Source organism: Rhinoraja longicauda, chromosome 34 (assembly GCF_053455715.1).
Source record: "Rhinoraja longicauda isolate Sanriku21f chromosome 34, sRhiLon1.1, whole genome shotgun sequence".
NCBI lineage: Eukaryota > Metazoa > Chordata > Chondrichthyes > Rajiformes > Arhynchobatidae > Rhinoraja > Rhinoraja longicauda.
This window is the reverse complement of record NC_135986.1, coordinates 1,888,753-1,904,778: the sequence shown is the minus strand read 5'-3', so window position 1 is coordinate 1,904,778 and position 16,026 is coordinate 1,888,753. Positions and strand designations below refer to the sequence as shown.

At 49.4% G+C, this 16,026-nt stretch overlaps 1 protein-coding gene across 1 annotated transcript in view; it reads left to right on the top strand.

The window, feature by feature from the left end:
• The first annotated feature begins 2,189 nt into the window (after positions 1-2,189).
• ache (acetylcholinesterase (Yt blood group)) overlaps positions 2,190-16,026 on the top strand; it is a 41,749-nt gene continuing 27,912 nt past the window's right edge. The window contains exon 1 of the mRNA XM_078427924.1: positions 2,190-2,327. The gene's annotated coding sequence lies outside the window, so the exon portion shown is untranslated. The remainder of the gene's footprint in view (positions 2,328-16,026) is intronic.

The following is a 16,026-nucleotide window of genomic DNA, read 5'->3' as shown; positions in this document are numbered from 1 at the left end:
ACTCAATGGGTCACCCTACCCTACAACCCATTTCCTACATACCTCGGGGTGAAACTAGATCAGCAGCTGACCTACAAGCAACACCTTGAAGCTCTCCATGCTAAAGTCTCGGCACGGAACAACCTCCTGGGTTGCTTGGCCGGATCGTCATGGGGCGCCAGGACTTCTACTCTTGCACTCGTGTACAGCGCCGCTGAGTACGCCGCCCCAGCATGGTGCCGCAGCGCTCATACCAGCAAGCTCGGCACGGTAGCGCAGCGGTAGAGTTGCTGCTTTACAGCGAATGCAGCGCCGGAGACTCAGGTTCGATCCTGACTACGGGTGCTGCACTGTAAGGAGTTTGTACGTTCTCCCCGTGACCTGCGTGGGTTTACTCCGAGATCTTCGGTTTCCTCCCACACTCCAAAGACGTACAGGTATGTAGGTTAATTGGCTGGGTAAAATGTTAAAAAAAATTGTCCCTAGTGGGTGTAGGATAGTGTTAATATACGGGGATCACTGGGCGGCACGGACTTGGAGGGCCGAAAAGGCCTGTTTCCGGCTGTATATATATGATATGATATGATAAGCTAGACGCCACCCTCAACGACACCATGCGGATCATCACCGGCTGCCTACGCCCTACTACGACGGATCTCCTGCTGGTGCTCGCAGGTATCGCACCCGCCAAGCTTCGCAGAGAGTTCTTCACTCATAGGCTGGTGTGCAAGGCCCCACCGGACGTCAAACATCCTTTGCACCACCTCGCCCAGGATTCACAGCAACTGGGACCTCAACGCCTGTCATCTCGTCACCCTTTCTCCCGTCATGCAGCGACCCTCGGTGGCTCCGGATTCAACATACTAGGAGCATGGAGAACCAGCTGGGAACAGACATCGCCACCTCCTCAATTCACTATCGCACCGAACACCACAGACCCACCCGGCTCGGACACGCCCCGCAAAGAGTGGGTCGCCCTGAATCGGCTTCGCACAGGGGTCGGCCGGTTCAACGCCAACGTGCATCGTTGGGGGTTGCGTCCATCAGCAGCCTGCGTGTGTGGAGCAGACCAGCAAACAGCGCAGCACGTCATTTTCGACTGCACTGTCCTCCGTTCCCCCTGGTGGAGGGGTAGACCTCACGACCCTTGACAACAGCACATTGCAATGGCTACAGCGCCTGGAGGGCGTTACATAATTTCTGCTGCCTCAAGCGCAAGAAGAAGACTCCAGCTTTTTGTGTCCATCCACATTTACGCTTGTCGTCATTACATACAAAGCGGGCTGATGGGCGTTGTACTTTCTCCAGGGTGATCTTGTTGTTGTTGTTGTTGAAAGGATCCTTTATGTCTCTACGGCGAGGAGAAATGGCAGGAAGCAACGATACGATACGATAATACTTTATTGTCAGATCTAGTCTAAAAATGTTCTTGCATCTCAGCAGCTCCACTTGCAACATCAACAAAGACAAAGAATGTAAACGAGGATACATATATTCACCATAACTTTACAATCACAAATAACGACACATTCAAGACCCTTCAACGTACATTTGATCTGGGATTTACTAGATCAATCATATCTAGAGCTACTATCGAGCTAGTAGATAGTAGATTTACTAGATTTACTGAATCAGAACCAGAACCAGAATCAGAATCAGAACCAGAACCAGAACCAGAATCAGAATCAGAACCAGAATCAGAATCTGAACCAGAATCAGAATCAGAATCAGAATCAGAACCAGAATCAGAATCTGAACCAGAATCAGAATCTGAACCAGAACCAGAACCAGAATCAGAATCAGAACCAGAACCAGAACCAGAATCAGAACTAGAACCAGAATCAGAACCAGAATCAGAACCAGAACCAGAACTAGAACCAGAACCAGAACTAGAACTAGAACCAGAACCAGAACCAGAGGCAGCACCAGCACCAGCACCAGCACGCAGAAGGTAAATGCGGAGGGGATGAGGGAAGTGTTTTTTTGTTTCAAGTGATGAACGCCGGCTCGTCTGAGACAGGAGTCCACCCTCTCTCTCTCTCTCTCCCTCCTCTCTCTCCTCTCCCTCTCTCTCTCTCCATCCCCAGAGCCGGACATTCGGCCCTGCATCATTGCCTCAGGCAACATCGCGAGATTGTTCTGCGGATCATTAATCCAGTACCCCCCTCCCTCCCTCAAATATACACACACACACACACACACACAGACAACCTCACGTCCAGCGGCGCAGGCAGCAAACTAGGTTTGTGGTCTGTGTGATCCAGCTAACAGCTTGTAGCCAGCCAGACCGACCACCTGCAGTCGCAGTGTGTGTGTGCTGTGTGTGTGTATCGTCTATTCACATACAGGTAAAGACTTTTGCCTCTTGCTTCCATTTATTTCTGGGGTCGGCAATGAATCTGTGCCATTTTAACCAAGGCTGGCGTTTTGTGTTTTTTAAAATATATATATATATATATAATCTTGTCTGAGCAATCAATGCTGACTCTCTCTCTCCACTCTCCACCCCCACCCCCCCCCCTGTTATTTTCTATGCATCGCCTTAAGGGAAGGGAGAAACTGACACAGTCGCTTAGATTGAAACACTCTGTTTCATTGTGCGCGGTTGCTTTTCCACATATTTCGCTCATCGCAGGGCGGAATCCACCGGTGATATCCATTTGACTCGGTCTAAAAATTACCATTGCATCACCTAGTAAAAGATAGAGAGACAGGAACCCCTCTGTGCCCATGACAACGCCATAATAATAAGTCGCCTGGGCTATTTATGGCTTGTGTTTTTTTCCTTCTTCTGGCAATGGTATATAAAAAGACTTCGGATATGTTTATTATTTAACCCCCCTCCCTCCTCCCCTCCCCTCCTGTACGGTCTCCAGATACACCAGGTAATGAGTACTAAATATTATCCAGTCGCGTTTAAAAGGACCGAGGAAAATCCCACTCCTCTGAGAAACCTCAGATGCCAACGAACGAGGGTGGGGAAATTGTAGAGGTCACACGTTCTGTTGGATGGATAGTTTGTCCAGGATTGCACTAGATGTGGAGTGGGCTGGCTGGCTGGCTGCTGGGTTGTGTTGGATGTGCTAAGGCCTCTCTCTCTCTGCGACTGTACAATTTGTTCATCAGCACTGTACCGCCACTATTGAGGGTTGTTTCTTCCAGCAAAGATATGTGTGTGTGTGTGTGTGTGTGTGTGTGTGTGTATGTGTGTGCTCGCCGTTCAAAAAAAAACCACTTGCCACCCCAAACAAAATTTGAGAAATGAACACACACATTTTTGCAAAAAGCTGGTGTAACTCAGCAGGGCGGCAGCATCTAGGAGAGAAGGAATGGGTGACGTTTCGGGTCGACACCCTTTGAAGAAGGGTGTCGACCCGAAACGTCACCCATTCCTTCTCTCCTAGATGCTGCCTGACCTGCTGAGTTACTCCAGCATTATGTGATACCTTCGATAACAGCATCTGCAGTTATTTTCCTACACAAATTTTTGCGAACGGTTACGCTGCAAGTGAGAGACTGAATAGGGAAAAAAACTGCAGATGCTGGTTTAAATCGAATGTAGACACACACACACAAAATGCTGGGGTAACTCAGCGGGTCAGGTGGCATCTCGGGAGAGAAGGAATGGGTGACGTTTTGGGTTCAGATCTCTTCTTCAGAGTGTGAAGTCAGATCTACCCCTACCCCCAGTCTGAAGAAGGGTCTCGACCCAAAACATCACCCATTCCCTTCTCTCCCAAGATGCTGCCTGACCCGCTGAGTTACTCCAGCATTTTGTCTCTACCAGCGATAGATTGGGGTGTTTCATGAGACTCATAAAGTCCTACAGCAGGGAAACAGGCCCTTCGGCCCACCAAGCACCCCATTGACACTAAACGTGTGTTGGGGAGAAGGCAGGAGAATGGGGTTAGGAGGGAGAGATAGATCAACCATGATTGAATGGCGGAGTAGACTTAATGGGCCGAATGGCCTAATTCTGCTCCGATCACTCGTGATCTTATTCCCCACACATTACACTGTGTCCCCTGGTTCTGGATTCCCCCAACATTGGGAAAAAATTTCCTGCATCCAGCTTGTCTAGTCCTTTTATTTAGAAGGATGAGAGGGGATCTTATAGAGACGTATAAAATTATAAAAGGACTGGACAAGCTGAATGCAGGAAAAATGTTCCCAATGTTGGGGGAGTCCAGACCCAGGGGCCACACAGTCTAAGAATAAAGGGGAGGCCATTTAAAACTGAGGCGAGAAGAACCTTTTTCTCCCAGAGAGTTGTGAATTTGTGGAATTCTCTGCCACAGAGGGCAGTGGAGGCCAATTCACTGGATGAATTTAAAAGAGAGTTAGATAGAGCTCTAGGGGCTAGCGGAATCAAGGGACATGGGGAGAAGGCAGGCATGGGTTACTTACTGATTGTGGATGATCAGCCATGATCACAATGAATGTCGGTGCTGGCTCGAAGGGCTGAATGGCCTCCTCCTGCACCTGTTTTCTATGTTTCTATGTTATTGGGCACTGTGAGGCAGCAGCTCTACCTGCTGCACCACGGTGTCGTTCCAGGTAAAAATCCAACAGGGGTTTAAGGGAGACTTGCATGAGGATTTGGGAATTGACAGGGCAATTGAGGACTTGGTCAATGGTCGAGAAAAGGAAGGTTGGCCACATGGTGTGCAAGGACAGGTGATTGAAGGCTGTTTCAATGTTCTTCCATTTGTGTGTGGGTTTCCACCTGATGCTCCGATCTCCCGAATCCCCAAAATTAATTGGCTGCTGCAAGTTACCTCTTGTGCGGGTGACTGGCAAACAAATTCAAGAGGAGTTGATGGATATGTTAGAGAGAGTACACCGATCAGCCAAAACATCATGACCACTGACAGGCAAAGTGAATAACATTGATTATCTTGTTACAATGGCACCTGTCAAGGGGTGGGATGTATTAGGCAGCAAGTGAACAGTCAGTTCTTGAAGTTGATGTGTTGGATGCAGGAGAAATGGGCAGGAGTAAAGACCTTGAGCGACATTGACGAGGGCCAAATTGTTCTGGCCAGACGACTGGGTCAGAGCATCTCTGAAACGGCAAGGCTTGTGGGGTGCCCCCGGTCAGCAGTGGTGAGTACCGACCGACAGTGGTCCGAGGAGGGACAAACCACAAACCGGCGACAGGCAGGGTGTTGGGCGCCCGAGGCTCATCGATGCGCGAGGGCAACGAGGGCTATCCCGTCTGGTCCGAACCGACAGAAGGTCGACTGTGGCACAAGTCACGGGAAAATGTCAATGGTGGTCACGGGAGGAATGTGTCACAATACACAGTGCATCGCACCCTGCTGCGTATGGGGCTGCACACGGAGGACCAACAGCATATTAGGCAGGTGGGCATCATGTTTTGGCTGATTGGTGTAGGTTGCAGGACCTCAGGGAAATGTGGAGAGAGAGGGAGTAGGACACACAGGATTGCTCTCCTGGCAGCTGACAGGGTCCCAATGGGTGAGATAGTGTCCAATGATGAGTTATATAAGTGAAGAGCGGCACGGTGGCGCAGCGGTAGAGTTGCTGCCTTACCGCGAATGCAGCGCCGGAGACCCGGGTTCCATCCCGACCATGGTTGCCATCTATACGGAGTTTGTACGTTCTCCCCGTGACCTGCGCGGGGTTTCTCCGAGATCTTCGGTTTCCTCCCACACTCCAAAGACGTGCAGGTTTGTTGGTTAATTGGCTTGGTGTATGTGTCAATTGTCCCCAGTGTGTGTAGGGTAGTGTTAGTGTGTGGGGATCGCTGGTCGGCGCGGACTCGGTGGGCCGAAGGGCCTGTTTCCACGCAACTAAACTTAACTTAAAGTTTGCCTGATGTAGCTGGTATATCAGAATCATTTATTTTCTCTATGACATTAAGTATAATGACTGTAAATCATTTTAACATTAGGTAAATGAAACAGGGCACAGGGAAATTGTAAGTGAACAGACTGTACAAATTTCCTTCCGATAATTATAGTTTATCTCCTTGTGCAGAAGTGCTGAGCCAGTCTCTCGTCACTTCTGGTGAAAGTTCCACATAGCATTCATGGATGGCAGCTAATGGCATGTTGGTCTTTATGACAAGAGGAGTTGAGTGTAGCAGCAAAGAGGGCCTTCTGCAGTTGCACAGGGCCCTAGTGAGACCACACCTGGAGTATTGTGTGCAGTTTTGGTCTCCAAATTTGAGGAAGGACATTCTTGCTATTGAGGGAGTGCAGCGTAGGTTCACTAGGTTAATCCCCAAAAGGCGGGACTGTCGTATGTTGAAAGACTGGAGCGACTGGGCTTGTAATTTTGTTCGGTACCTCGGTACCGAATGACAAATAAAGCTCTGTATTCCTGTATTCCTGTATACGCTGGAATTTAGAAGGATGAGAGGGGATCTTATTGAATCATGTAAGATTATTAAGGGATTGGACACGTTAGAGGCAGGAAACATGTTCCCAATGTTGGGGGAGTCCAGAACCAGGGGCCACAGTTTAAGAATAAGGGGTAGGCCATTTAGAACGGAGATAGCGGAGCCAGGGGTTATGGGGAGAGGGCAGGAATGGGGTACTGATTGTGGATGATCGGCCATGATCACAGTGAATGGCAGTGCTGGCTCGAAGGGTCGAATGGCCTCTTCCTGCACCTATTATCTATTGTCTATTGTTCCAGGATTTATGGTGAAGGAACTATAACAAATGATGAGCGTTTGACGGCACTGGGCCTGTACTCGCTGGAGTTTAGAAGGATGGGGGGGGTGGGGGGAGGGGGACACTCATTGAAACTTTACCGAATAGTGCAAGGCCTGGATAGAGTGGATGTGGAGAGGATGGTTCCACTAGTGGGAGAGTCTAGGACCAGAGGGCACAGCCTCAGAATAAAAGGACGTACCTGTAGAAAGGAGATGAGGATAGGGTCGATGACTGTCCTGTATTAGCCGGGACATCCCTTATTTTGGGCTAAATTTTTATTTGTCCCGTACGGGACCGCCCTTGTCACGTATTAGTAGGGTTGCAAACTTCCTCGCTCCCAAATAAGGGACAAAGGGTGAGGTCACGTGGGGCGCGGGGCGGAAGGCGGGTTGCGCTCCCGCTCCACCAATGGCGGCCGCCCGGGCCGGAAGGCGGGTTGCTAGGCAACCTCCATTAGGCAGCACCCAGGCCTCCGTACCCACACTGTCCGGAGCTAGACTGTCCGGAACTAGACTGTCCGGGCCTACAGTGTCCGGGCCTACAGTGTCCCGGCCTGCAGCATCCAGGCCTACAGTGTCCGGGCCTACAGCGCCCCCCGGGCCTAATATGGGACAAGGACTGTCCCGTACGGGACAAACCAATTTAGCCCAAAATAAGGGGATTTCCTGGCTAATACGGGACAGTTGGCAGCCTTACCCACAGCCGTCTGCGGCAATGAATTCCACAGATTCACCACCCTCTGACTAAAGAAATTCCTCCTCATCTCCTTCCTAAAGGAACGTCCTTTAATTCCAAGGCTGTGCCCTCTGGTCCTAGACTCTCCCACTACTGGAAACATCCTCTCCACATCCACTCTATCCAGGCCTTTCGTTCATCGGGAGGAGGGGTGTTTTCGGAGAATTTAGCGTGAGATCCTGTAAATCCGGGCGAGCAGTGACAGCTGCATTGGACACGGTGCCTGATCCAACGCACTTGGGTATCAGTAACATCCCCTGCAGCTGGGTCAGCGGAAAGAATTCACGGAGCGGCCATAAGCTTCTACTTTTACCTCTTGCAGCTTCCTCTCTGATATAATTAGCCCGTGCCGGTTTACCTTGGTAAATAACAACCCCCCCTCCCCTGGTATTTCAGAGAAAGCGCTGAGATGCTCAATGTGTATGTCCGTCCTTTAGTTCCTGTCTCATGGTCTCCTGGGTGGCGGTGAGGCTTGGATAATCTGCACTTAGCACCACCAATGCTGACATCCTCCAACAGCCTGATGGTCTGCATCCCAGGGTACTTAAGGAGATGGCTATAGAAATTGTGGATGCATTGGTGATCATTTTCCAATGTTCTATAGATTCAGGATCAGTTCCTGTGGATTGGAGGCTAGCTAATGTTATCCCACTTTTTAAGAAAGGAGGGAGAGAGAAAACGGGAAATTATAGACCATTTAGTCTGATATCAGTGGTGGGGAAGATACTGGAGTCAATTATAAAAGACGAAATTGCGGAGCATTTGGATAGTAGTAACAGGATCGTTCTGAGCCAGCATGGATTTACGAAGGGGAAATCATGCTTGACTAACCTACTGGAATTTTTTAAGGATGTTACTAGGAAAATTGACAGGGGAGAGCCGGTGGATGTGGTGTACCTCGACTTTCAGAAAGCCTTCGACAAGGTCCCACATAGGAGATTAGTGGGCAAAATTAGAGCACATGGTATTGGGGGTAGGGTACTGACATGGATAGAAAATTGGTTGACAGACAGAAAGCAAAGAGTGGGGATAAATGGGTCCCTTTCAGAATGGCAGGCAGTGACTAGTGGGGTACCGCAAGGCTCAGTGCTGGGACTGCAGCTATTTACAATATACATTAATGACTTGGATGAAGGGATTAAAAGTACCATTAGCAAATTTGCAGATGATACAAAGCTGGGTGATAGTGTGAGCTGTGAGGCAGATGCTATGAGGTTGCAGGGTGACTTGGACAGGTTGTGTGAGTGGGCGGATGCATGGCAGATGTAGTTTAATGTGGATAAGTGTGAGGTTATCCACTTTGGTGGTAAGAATAAGAAGGTAGATTATTATCTGAATGGTGTCAAGTTAGGAAAAGGGGACGTACAACGAGATCTTGGTGTCCTAGTGCATCAGTCACTGAAAGGAAGCATGCAGGTACAGCAGGCAGTGAATAAAGCCAATGGAATGTTGGCCTTCATAACAAGAGGAGTTGAATATAGGAGCAAAGAGGTCCTTCTGCAGTTGTATAGGGCCCTAGTGAGACCGCACCTGGAGTACTGTGTGCAGTTTTGGTCTCCAAATTTGAAGAAGGATATTCTTGCTATTGAGGGCGTGCTACTAGCGTTTACTAGGTTAATTCCCGGAATGGTGGGACTGTCGCATGTTGAAAGACTGGAGCGACTAGGCTTGTATACACTGGAATTTAGAAAGATGAGAGGGGATCTTATCGAAACATATAAGATTATTAAGGGGTTGGACACGTTAGAGGCAGGAAACATGTTCCCAATGTTGGGGGAGTCCAGAACCAGGGGCCACAGTTTAAGAATAAGGGGTAGGCCATTTAGAACTGAGATGAGGAAAAACCTTTTCAGTCAGAGAGTTGTAAATCTGTGGAATTCACTGCCTCGGAAGGCAGTGGAGGCCAAGTCTCTGAATGCATTCAAGAGAGAACTAGATAGAGCTCTTAAGGATAGCGGAGTCAGGGGGTATGGGGAGAAGGCAGGAACGGGGTACTGATTGAGATTGATCAGCCATGATCACATTGAATGGTGGTGCTGGCTCGAAGGGCCGAATGGCCTACTCCTGCGCCTATTGTCTATAAACACCACTCCTCCACTGTCAGAGTGAGGCCCAGCACAAATTGGAGGAAACAGCACCTCATATTTCGCTTGGGCAGCTTACAACCCAGCGGTCTCTCTCCAGCCCCTCCCCCCTGTCCTCGTTCTCCGACCAGTTTGACTGTCCTGATTGAATTTCTTCTTTGTGCGCCTCGTTGGAGATGAGGAAAAACTTTTTCATCCAGAGAGTTGTGAATCTGTGGAACTCACTGCCTCAGAAGGCAGTGGAGGCCAATTCTCTGGATGCTTTCAAGAGAGAGTCAGATAGAGCTCTTAATGATAGCGGAGTCAGGGGGTATGGGGAGAGGGCAGGAATGGGGTACTGATTGTGGATGATCAGCCATGATCACATTGAATGGCGGTGCTGGCTCGAAGGGCCGAATGGCCTCCTCCTGCACCTATTGTCTATTGTCACTTTCCCCTTGCTAACAGTGATCTATAAGAAAAAAACTGCAGATGCTGGTTTAAATCGAAGGTAGACACACGATGCTGGAGTAACTCAGCGGGCCAGGCAGTGTCTCAGGAGAGAGATCTATTCTACATTTTCCGTGAACCTCTTCCCCTTTGTTTTCTCGTTTTCACACCTTACCCTTCTTTATCTCTGCGCCTCCCCTCCCCCCTGACTCTCAGTCCGAAGAAGGGTTCTGACCCATTCCTTCCATCCAGAGATGCTGCCTGTCCCGCTGAGTTTCTCCAGCATTTTGTAGCTGTCTTCAAAACCACTGCCCAGGGTAAGCAGACATTCCCTCAGGCCATCATCTCCATCTCCAAGACCCCTCTACATTCTCCAGCCTCCAGTGGGATCCCTCCACTGGCCACATCTTCCCATCTCCGCCCCTTTCTGCTTTCCGCAGAGACCGTTCCCTCCGAAACTCCCTGGTCCACTCGTCCCTTCCTCACCCAAACCCATCCCCTCCCCAGGTACTTCCCCCTGCAACCGCAGGAGATGCAACACCTGTCCCTTTACCTCCCCCCTCAACTCCATCCAAGGGCCCAAACAGTCTTTCAAGGTGAGGCAGAGGTTCACCTGCACCTCCTCCAACCTCATCTACTTACTGTATCCGCTGTTCCAGGTGTCAACTTCTCAATATCGGCGAGACCAAGTGCAGGCTTGATGATCGTTTTGCTGAACTCCTCCGCTCAGTCCGTCTCAACCAACCTGATCTCCCGGTGGCTCAGCACTTCAACTCCCCCTCCCATTCCCAGTCTGACCTTTCTGTCCTGGGCCTCCTCTGTTGTCAGAGTGAGGCCCAGCCCAATTTGGAGGAACAGCACCTCATATTTCGCTTGGGCAGTTTACACCCCAGCGGTATGAGCATTGACTTCTCTAACTTCAGATAGTCCCTGCTTTCCCCCTCTCTCTCCATCCCCTCCCCTTCCCAGTTCTCCCACTAGTCTTCCTGTCTCCTACTACATCCTATCTTTGTCCCACCCCCACCCCTGACATCAGTCTGAAGAAGGGTCTCGACCCGAAACGTCACCCATTCCTTCTCTCCCGAGATGCTGCCTGACCCGCTGAGTTACTCCAGCATTTTGTGTCTATCCCCTCTTGATTTCATCGCGACATCTTTTACATGCATCGGAGAGAGCAGAAAGGGTCTCTATTTAACATCCTGCCCGAGCTCTCTGACAATGCAGTTCTCTTTTAGTGCTTTTAAGGCTGGGAGCGTTGGCCTAGATTGCAAGCTCCGAATGGTACCCTGAGTGAGGCTTGAACTCAAAACCTTCTGTCGCAGAGGCAAGCACCAACCAATCTGCCACCGCTGATGTTGACAGGGTAACTATGAGCAGAAAATACAAGTACAGATGATGAGAGACAGAGACACAAGGAGCTGCAGATGCTGGTTTATTTAAAAAAAGATGCAAGGGTTGCAGTAACACACGAGGGTCAGGGTCAGGGCGGTCACGGTGGCGTGGCGGGTAGAGTCGCTGCCTTGCAGCGCTTGCAGTGCTGGAGACCCAGGTTCGATCCTGACTACATGCACTGTCTGTACGGAGTTTGTACGTTACCCCCCTGACCTGCGTGGCTTTACTCCGACATCTTCGGTTTCCTCCCACACTCCAAAGACGTGCGGGTCTGTTGGTTAATTGACTTGATGCTTGTGTAAATTGTCCCTGGTGCGTGTAGGACAGTGCGGGGGTCGCTGGTCGGTGCAGACCCGGTGGGCCGAAGGGCCTGTTTCCGCACTGGATCTCTAAACCCCTTCCCAGTTCACAACATCACCCATTCAAGTGCAGATGATGGGGTAGTTGGGGAATAAAAGCCGTACTGAAGTATGTCTCCGTTCCCTTATTATTAAGATCTTGGACAATCCATCGTGACTGCCAGGAAGATTCCCAGTACTGCAGCACATTGCCTTAATTAAATTAGAAAGCAAAAATGTAATGTTGCAGACCGTGGTCAGACCTGCAGGGGAGAGAGAGAGAGAGGGAGGGAGAGGGAGAGGGAGAGGGAGAGGGAGAGGGAGAGGGAGAGGGAGGGGGAGGGAGAGGGAGGGAAAGGGAGGGAGGGGGAGGGAGGGAGATAGAGAAATCAGTGGTAAATACATTGGCCATCTCCCTGCAATACACTTCATATAGCCAAGAGCTGAACTGTCGCATGTTCATTGAATGATGCTGAGATTGTCACGTGATGGTAGTGTACAATTCACTCAGGTAGAAGCGGTCCTGCCTGCGGGCAAAATTAGCTCTTAGTTAAGTAACAGAACGAGAGGTCACACAGTTTAAGAATAAGGGGTCGGCCATTTAGGACTGAGATGAGGAGAAACTTTTTCACCCGGAGAGTTGTGAATCTGTGGAATTCTCTGCCACAGAGGGCAGTGGAGGCCGATTCACCCGATATCTTCAAGGGAAATCTTTGGTTTAGAGAGAGCAGACACCAGTAGGGCATTTATTCACAAAATGCTGGAGTAACTCAGCAGGTCAGGCAGCATCTCAGGAGAGAAGGAATGGGCCAGTCGGGCATGATCCACACTGTATCAATCTCCGACTATCTAATTTTTTTTAAATGGTAATGTTCTGTGAAACGTGTTGGGTTGTTTTTCCTATGTTTAAGTCACAATGAAAGGAATTTGTTGTTGAGGATATGGAACTGTACAGCACAGGAACAGGCCCTTCGGCCCATAATGTTTGCATCAAACATGGTGCCTAATTAAACGGATCCCCTCTGCCTGCATACCTTCTCTCCAGAGATGGTGCCTGTCCTGCTGAGTTACTCCAGCATTTTGTGTCTACACCGATGAGCCAAAACATTATAACCACCTGCATAATATTATGTTGGGCCTCTGTGTGCTGCCAAAGCAGCGCCGACCCGCCGAGGCATGGACTCTACAAGACCCCTGAAGGTGTACCATGGTATCTGGCACCAAAACATTAGCAGCAGATCCTTTAGCAGCACCCCGCAAGCCTTGCCGTTTCCGAGATGCTCTGACCCAGTCGTCTGACCATAGCAAATTGGCCCTTGTCAAAGTCGCTCAGGTCTTTACTCCTGCCCATTTCTCCTGCATCCAACACGTCAACTTCAAGAACTGACTGTTCACTTGCTGCCTAATATATCCCACCCCTTGACAGGTGGCATTGTAACAAGATAACCAATGTTATTCACTTTGCCTGTCAGTGGTCATAATGTTTTGGCTGATCGGTGTATATTCAGTGTAAACCAGCATCTGCAGTTCCTTCCTACACACACACACACACGATCCTACATCACGTTGGACTACAGCTGAGGCCTCCGCGTGATCAACCACTGACTGCATCCATCCACAGATTTTTTCCTCTCCGACTGTTTCTTTCTTTGTCCTCTGTCTCACGTATTTTCATCCCAAACCACGACAAGGCGGGAGGCAGGAATGCATTGCCGGGGTGACAAAAGCAGAGATGAGGCTTTTACATCGGCACATGGAAGTGCAGGGAACAGAGGGATACGGGCCTGTTTCCACGCTATCACCCATCCCTTCTCTCCAGAGATGCCGCCCGCCCCACTGAGTTACTCCAGCATTCTGTGTCTACCTATAATTTAGGATAGATCTGCCTTAGAATTCTAAAGTCTTCAATTAGCCCGTCATCCATGTGGCCAATTTATATATTGAATTAGAGCGCAGTGTAATCACATTGTAATTCTGTGCTAACCATCAATCTGTTAGTATCAATCTATACCAATTCTATTTACCAGCACATGATCTGTGGCCTTTGATATTGGAACTGGAAGGCATTGCATCTCTGTTCAGAGAGGTTTGGTGATCAAATTATGTTATCCACGACGAGCATGCTGGTGGAAACAGCCAAGACTCCCAGAAAAATACTTAATATTTCGCCTCGAGACCCTTCCTTCTTCAGACTGATGTCAGGGGAGGGGGCGGGACAAAGATAGAATGTAGTCGGAGACAGGAAGACTAGTGGGAGAACTGGGAAGGGGGGGGGGATAGAGAGGGAAAGCAGGGACTATCTGAAGTTAGAGAAGTCGATGTTCTCTAACTTCTCTAACTTCAGATTTTGAACATTGACCTCTCTAACTTCAGATAGTCCCTGCTTTCCATCTCTATTCCCTCCCCCTTCCCAGTTCTCCCACTAGTCTACCTGTCTCCGACTACATCCTATCTTTGTCCCGCCCCCTCCCCTGACATGTCTGAAGAAAGGTCTCGACCCGGAACGTCCCCCATTCCTTCTCTCCCGAGATGCTGCCTGACCCGCTGAGTTGCTCCAGCATTTTGTGTCTGCCTTCGATTTTAACCAGCATCTGCAGTTTTTTTCCTACCCTTAATATTTTGCCCCTGTGTTTGAGGGATGTTAACCCTGGGATGCACTATCCAATTGCAACCATGAGGTGGTGGATCGGCGAGGTGAATCAAGAACAAGAGGACGTAGGTTGAATAATATATTCCTTTATTTGTTCCACACCGGGGAAATTTACAGTGTTACAGCAGCAAAGTGGACAGCAAGAGAGCAAGAAATCATTCATTATAAGTAAAAGATACATAAATTGTCATCAGTTTTCTGTGTGTTCTTAGCTGATATTGTTGACTCGTCTGCTGGGAGCAGTGCTGGTTGTGCAGTCTCACAGCAGCGGGAAGGAAGGACCTCCTATATCTCTCCTTCACGCACTTGGGGTGAAGGAGTCTGTCACTGAAGGAGCTACTCAGTGCAGTGACAGTGTCCTGCATGGGGTGGGAGTCGTTCTCCAGCAGCGATGTTAACTTTGCCATCACCCTCCTCTCTCCCACCACCTGCACTGAGTCGAGGGGGCAACCCAGGACAGAGCCGGCCTTCCTGACCAGCTTGTCGAGTCTCTTCCCTTCCGCTGCTGTGATGCTGCTGCTCCAGCAGACCACTCCATAGAAAATGGCCGATGCCACCACCGTGTTGTAGAAGGTCCTTAGGAGTGCCCCCTGCACTCCAAAGGACCAGAGTCTCCTTAGCAGATAGAGTCTGCTCTGGCACTTTAAGGTTAAATGGGAAAGATTTAAAAGGAACCTGAGGGTCAACTTTTCCAGAGTGGTGGGTGGATGGAGCGAGCTGCCAAAGGAAGTAGTTGAGGCATGTCGTATAACAGCATTTAAAATATATTTGGACAGGGACATGAGTAGGAAAGGTGTGGTTTAGTTTAGTGTAATTTGGTTTCGTTTATTGTCACGTGTTATTATTGTTCTTGCTATTGAGGGAGTGCAGCGTAGGTTCACGAGGTTAATTCCCGGAATGGCGGGACTGTCGTACGTTGAAAGACTGGAGCGACTGGCCTTGTATACACTGGAATTTAGAAGGATGACAGGGAATCTTATTGAAACATAGAAGATTATTAAGGGGTTGGACACGTTAGAGGCAGGAAACACGTTCCCAATGTTGGGGGAGACCGGAACAAGGGGCCACTGTTTAAGAATAAGGGGTAGGCCATTTAGAACGGAGATGAGGAAAAACTTTTTCACTCAGAGAGTTGTAAATCTGTGGAATTCTCTGCCTCAGAAGGCAGTGGAGGCCAATTCTCTGGATGCTTTCAAGCGAGATTTAGATAGAGCTCTTAATGGTAGTGGAGTCAGGGGGTATGGGGAGAGGGCAGGAACGGGGTATTGATTGTGGATGATCACCCATGGTCACATTGAATGGCGGTGCTGGCTCGAAGGGCCGAATGGCCTACTCCTGTTTATTGTCTATTGAGTATTGTGTACCGAGGTACCATGAAAAGCTTTTTTGTTGCAAGCTAGCCAGTCAGGGGAAAGATTATACATGATTCTACAGTGCTCAGGTACAGGATAAAGGGAATAACGGTTTGTGCAAGATAATGTCCAGTAAAGTCCAATTTGAAGATGGTACGAGGACCCCCAGTGAGGTAGATGGTCAGAGCCTAGGGTTGCCAACTGTCTCATATTAGCCGGGACATCCCGAATTTTGGGCTAAATTGGTTTGTCCCGTGTCCCATATTAGGCCCGGGGGCACTGTAGGCCCCGACACTGTAGGCCCCGACACTGTAGGCTGGCCCCGGATGCTGTAGGTCCGGACGGTGTAGTAGGAAAAAAACTGCAGATGCTGGTTAAAAT